We start from the raw sequence: 6644 nt of genomic DNA, 5'->3' as shown, positions 1-6644 counted from the left end.
GAGATGGAGCAAATCAATGGATGGTTGGATGGATGGCATACAGTGAAAAGCAATAAAATGAAATAAATCTTTGTAATTATTACAGTCCCATATTTCAGCAACATTCATAGTGAAAGATACAGAAATCTTGGCGATCTAACCTGACTCTAAATGTTGACTCGTTTTGTCAGTACTAGCAATAATCATAGTATTTTACTGTGATTGTCAAGCATGAAATGGATGGACAGGTGCAGTGTACAGAGAAGCAGAAATTCTTCAACTCTTGTACAAAGCTTTGACAAAATAGTATGTACATAGTATTACAGGTGTGCGCACAGAGTGTGAGTGTGGTATTACAATATTACAATATTCTGACCTAAAGAAATAGCTCCCAGTTGGAGCGTTCTGCATTCTCTTTGCTGAATTTCGTATACGTGTGCCACTTATCACTGCGGCCCTGCACTCTTTTGTGAGATGAGTTTCCACAGCCGTCCTTTCAAAGGGCCACGGGCCTTTCAGCCGCAGTCAATGTTTTGATGCGGAGCGGCAGAAGTAACTTTTTTTGTCCTGTCTCAGCACAGACCCCCTCCTGCACCTCAGCTCCACACGTTTCCCTTTAAATTCACACTCCTGTGTACTTTAATGGCTTCTTCATCTTAAAGGGCTGCATTATTCCGTTGCCTCCAGCTTCAATTCAGCCAGCCCTCCAGGGAATGCTCAGTATTTTACACCTCAGCATTTGTGGTAAAATGTGTTCAAATATCCAGACATGGTTCCTTTGCTTCATATTTTATGTGTCCAAACAATTTAAATGTACCGTGTTACCGCGACATTACCGATGTGAAACCAAGAGCCAGATGTAAACAAACATGCTGGTTAAGACTCCACTCACATGCGTCCACACCAAACTTAATACAATTACACAAGTTGTTTAGATTATTAACTACATGTTTGTGTTTAAATACCTATAAAAACTCACAATTATAATCAGTTTTGGATTTATTTTTGGCATTTCGTAATCTTTAAAACAATAGTCTTAAACAGTGCAGTCCCTCTTAATGTTCCCTTTCTTAGCTTTATCCTTTTTTGAAATCTGTCTTAAAGTCATATTTTTCATCAGCATCATTTAAGTTTATCTTAGTGTTTTCCAGGTAATGAAGATTTTCAATATACCATTTGCTACCTGTCAAAAGAGTTTGATGGAAAGTACACTCCTATTCTCTCTGCCAACCATTGTAAACATGATCACAGAGGAGGAATAAATAATAGCATTTTGCTCCTGACCAGAGTGTTTCATGAATCGGAATAGAGCTGTGAAGGAAAAAAGCCTGGAGTAAGATTTGGACCGCTTCAACATTTTGCTCCCCGACGCGCACCAGTAAGCAGTAGATAAAGAGGAAGAGGAAGAGGAAGCCCTCCCTGCTGGTCTGGTGCTTGTGTCCAGCCTGAATGCGTTCACTGGACACATGCTCGGAGTCAACATTTTGAAGACTAAAAGTGATCAATTTTAGTGAGCAAATAAACTCATTTAAGGAATAATTGACGTTTCCAAAAATGACCAATCAACTAGTTCAGAGGTCTGCAGCCTTAAACGCTAAAAGAGCCTCAGAGGGCCACAAAGTCCCATTTTACCATTTAAAAATGTACAATATTAAAGATTCTTTTGACAATGAAGCATTTATTTATAAATGTAGTTTTTAAATATTGCAATTATTGAATTACAACACTGTCTATATGTTTATATATATATAAAACAGTTGTAATTTATTCTACTTTTGACAGCAGCTCACACTAGTTCCTTTCAAAATAAAACCCACTCTGTGTCTCTTTACTTGAATAAAAAATGCAATACGGTCTATCAGGATTTTGATAGGATTTTGGTGTGCTTTTTTCCTTTTAATCTCAAAAATAAATATTTTATTAGAATTTATTTATGAAACAGAAAAAACTAATAATTTAGAATAGCCTAAGCTTTTAATTGAAAACACACAACTCTAAATCATTTTAAATTATCTATTCAAAACTTTAACCACTTTTGTGTAATTTACCAAAAAATATATACATTTTTAGATACATTTATTTGACTAACTATAAATTAAAAATATAAATTTAAAGAACATTTCTGCAGAATATCTGACAGTAAATTAAACTTTTTTTTTGGTTAGATGCTTGACGTGTTAAAAATCTAAACAGAAATGACAAAACTTAAATAACGATCTATTATTTATTCAATCGTCAACATTTTTCATTATAGCTAAAGAGCTACACTAAAGGGATAAAAGAGCCTCATGTTCCAAACCCCTGAGCTAGATCATCTGGATTGATCAAACTATTTTTCAGTTCCTCTTCCTGTTTGGGCAAACACCAATTACTTCAGCTATTTTAGAATTTTACAGATTGCTTCAAAGTTTTCATACTCGCATTGCCTCGATTTGCTGAAAAGCTTCATTTGTGTCTCTTCTGCTCAGAGGACATTTTCACCACAAGCTCTGTGGCTTGTCGGTATGCACCCAGGTTAGTTTTCCTAATGATTTTCTTTCATCAGTGGCGTTCACCTTGGTCGTCTTCCACAAATCCTCTTTAACTCAAACGTGCAATCTGACACAGATGAACTTGGAGTTCACCTTACACGTCTTTGCAAACACAAATTGTGTGACTTTTAATGTCACGCTGTCTTCATGTTTCTAAAATCTTAAACTCCCACTCTTTCGATCTGTTTTCAAAGTGTCTCCAGTGGTCTTTTAATTATAATTTTGCAGTTTAAGTCAAAAAACAAAAAAAAAACCTAGTTTCTGCAGAGCGGCAGTAGTTCATTAGAAATTCACCTGGGTTGTGGGAGGTACAAGACTTCCTTCCCTTCCACTACATTGCTGAGAGTTCTCTGTTTACAAGAGCTGGATATCAGTAATAATTTCCAGAAATGATTCGATATGATTTAGATTTTACTATTCTTTTGATCCTCTTAATTGAATTCAATTTCGTTTACACATTTAGACACATTTTTAAGAAATATATGAATAATCTATATATTTTTTAAATATATTTATATTAATCTGATAAAGTTCACATACTGTAAAATGTATTAGTAAAATAATGAGATTGTTAATATCATACAGTGTTACATAGATTCTCTAAAGGAGAAGTTCTAACAAAAATGTTCAGATCATTAACATGGTAAACATTGTTCTGCTTCTCCTGGAGGACGTTTCAGTTTGGCCACTAGGTGGAGCTCACGCTATAGCAGTACACCTTATTCCAGAAGAAGAAGTAAAGAGTGAGCAAAAAACTGTTTTACACCACAAATGGTTACTTTAAAACATATTTTGGAAAATTCATGCCTGTGAGCATATAAAGATGTTCATTTAGTCAGCAATGTATGTTTAGGTCGAGCTTGTGTTAGCATTAGCTGCCCTGTGGGAAATTGCATTAAACGTTAGCATCAAGCTAACAAACTTTATTCGCTATTTTAGAATATTGGAGCGATTAGGAAAACGAAGACGTCCATGGATCTAGTTCTCTACAAGAGGATGCATCAGAATGGATCAAGCTTCTACATCACCCCTAGAAAGTTTTCCCCAAAACTACTTATTTTGTCTACTCTTGATACACAACGATTCAAATAAAAAAATACCTCAGCTTAAATTTCTTTACATATGTTGTCCATCTTAAAAAAAATCTACAAGGACATGTTAAAAAGACAATTGGGTCGTTAAAACAGGAACCTTGGATCTCATAGGATTACATCAGTACATGCTAGCTTTAGCTTTATAAGATACATTTCTTAAAGAACCTTTAAGTTAGTTGTTGAGGAAAGTCAGTTTTTAAATGTCAAAAATGTGTTTTTACATATAATAAAATTAGAGATATTACATCCAAACTTTAGATAAAAGACAAAAAAAACATTAACCATTCATAATCAAACTAGCTTGAGAAGTCTATTTTGCATTTTGTTAAAATTAGCTAGTATCAAAAACAAGAAGAAGGTAAATTGTAAAATAATTATCTTCATATCCAGCCTTACTATCTGATATACTCCAAAGAGTTCACCTTCTGCAGGTATACTTGGGGAGTTTGTGCTGAGCCTTTAGCTCTTTGGCGCCTCTCTTAAAAAAGTTGCTCAGTTTGTACACTTCCTATCCAGCTTCAAACCCACATCTTTAACTTTTATTTCTGATAAAACTTATAATTAGGCCTGCTTGAGTAACCCTGAGCTATCCCTGTAGTGCTCCTATAAGACTGTAAACTGCTAGGGGATATCCCATGATGCACTGGGCAGCTTTTCTCACACAGCTCAGAGGATTTCACATTGTTGCAGCCACTTATTCTGTGAATCTTTTTTTAATTTTTCTTTTGGACTACTATTTCTGGTGTGGTGTTTTGGAGTTCTCATTTTTTCGTCTGCTCCTGATTTGAATAAAGAAATACTCTGAAATTGTATTTTTAAGCAGCATTTTCGTTGGAGTGGTCTTTAGAAATATGAGTTTAAAAACAAAAAAATCTAATCTTTAAGTTCTCAACAAAGTATGAGTGAGGATTTGCCATTAATTTGATGACATCACAGATCTTCATCGCTGATGGCTGATATTTCTCAGCAAAAATATTGATGCAAAGTCGCATTGCATGACTCAATGCTGAGGGTTTTCTGTGATCAAAATTAAAGACTTTTTATGTTTTTTTTAAGCACACATTTGTACAAACTGCAAATTCTTAAATGCGTTTTAAATGTAAAAGGTATGTATGTAAATCTTAAATTAGAGAATTCTGACATAACATTACTTGTTGGAAGCAAAGAGGTGAAAGCTTAAAGAAAAGTTAAGAAAAAAAAAGCAATCTCCTCACAGGAAGACAGGAAGACAAGATTGAGGATGCTTCTTTTAAACCAGCAGTCTTAAAATGGCGTCCAGCGGGACATTTGTGCGAATATTTTGCGACTCCCGCCTCAATATGAACGTTTGATGAAGTACTAAGCAATACCATCTGCATGTCCACGTTTCTTTGATGAAAGCTTTGTGATGTTTCAGTTTTATGCTGAAAACTTTACATCTGTTGTTGTCGTTGAACCTGGTCGTCAGAAAAGTGCTTAGCAGAAGTTGCTAGCATTGTTAGCTCCTGTCGTTTCACAGAACATGCAGAAGATATTGCTTAGTAGTATATATAGACATGAACAAATGTTCAATAAACTTGTTCAGTAGACATAGAAAATGGACCAAAGATATAGACAGTGGATATAAAAAACATATTTTTGGCACAAATGGAGCCCCATACGCTAGACTCTGCAGTGGCCCCACGATAAATTGAGTTTGAGAACTCTACTTCTTTGGTTTGAGTTTTTTAGTGCAATTTTGCACTTTCTTATGTATTTTTTTAACAGAACACTGTGTTCTTCATCCTGATTAGCTGTAGCCATTGTCAATCAATCTCCTGTCTCCTGCACAGATTCACTCAGATTGCCAGAGTTACATAAATCTTCCATCGCGATCAGATCTTTGATTTCATTCCATAAACCCTGGATTTATTTTTTACATAAAGGTTTATAATCTAGAGAAAAGTGTCAAAATGCTCATGTCTGTCTGAGAAAAGTGTAGAAAGTTTGTAGTGAGAAGTTTGAAAACATCTATAATCCTTCTACAAAGTTTAATCAAACCTTCACTCATTGACACAAAATCTCATAAGTATCTATAAAAACTCCTGCTTTGGATTTGTGTACTGAACATAAACACTGAACACATTGGCGTAAGTGTTTCTGCTGCTCTAAAAACATATCCTGACCTTGTTGGTTGCATGTCTTCCTGCATTTTGTTCCAGGCAAACCTACTGTATCATCGGGTGAGTCATCACTGCCTCGACTGTGGGCTGCTGCTGTGTGTCTACTATAATAAACACGGCTTAATAATAAAAACTCATTAACACCTTGTTTAGATTGTAACACAAAGGGATGTAGATGAAATCGGACTGAATGCGCTTCTTTGAGACGACTGTTTTATACGTATCTCTGCACCTTTAGCAGAAAATGCTCCGAGGCTTCTTTATCATTTCACACTGATGCATGGGGAGAACAGTCATGCAGCTGTCATCAGTTTGGTTCTTCTTATGCAGGTTTCCACACTCACAGGCCGACTGCAGTTTGTGCACCATCTTGAATATCTAGGACATAAACATTTGCATCATCGGTTCTATATGTGTTTTGCCACTGGCTAAGTTAATAGCCTAACTTACACATATGTCCCTTGAAGTGATTTCTTCTTTTAGTTCAGTTCAAATATGTGGTCGCACATCACAGGAAACACTCATTCTACAAGAAGAATCACTGAATTTTTGCTGAACTGTGCGGCACATTTAATGCCTCATTTTTCTTTAATATTTGTTTATTTTTTGGCTCATTTCAATTTTACCCGATTCACTTTTAGTCTGCATACATGTAATTTTTGGTCCATTTACAGGTAGATCTGAATAAATTAGAATATTATTAAAGACATTATTTAAAAAAATTAAGTGAATCTCATGCAGATTTATACACACAGACTAGCATAGATACACACATTTTCTGGCCTCCAGCAGGCCTGAACTGCAAGAACAAGATTGTTTTTGCAATTTCTTCTTTCCTATATACGTTTGAGTGAAAATTTTGCCCCTTCTGCATGGACAAAAAGCTCAACACAATTTGC

The 6644-nt window shown here is 35.2% G+C and overlaps 1 protein-coding gene across 2 annotated transcripts in view; it reads left to right on the top strand.

The window, feature by feature from the left end:
• The window catches only part of alk (ALK receptor tyrosine kinase), a gene marked incomplete in the record, with an annotated part of 583514 nt that overhangs the window by 264631 nt on the left and 312239 nt on the right, over positions 1–6644 (top strand).

Source organism: Oryzias melastigma, linkage group LG22 (assembly GCF_002922805.2).
Source record: "Oryzias melastigma strain HK-1 linkage group LG22, ASM292280v2, whole genome shotgun sequence".
NCBI classification, from domain to species: Eukaryota; Metazoa; Chordata; class Actinopteri; order Beloniformes; family Adrianichthyidae; genus Oryzias; species Oryzias melastigma.
This window is presented reverse-complemented; position numbering and strand designations above follow the sequence as displayed.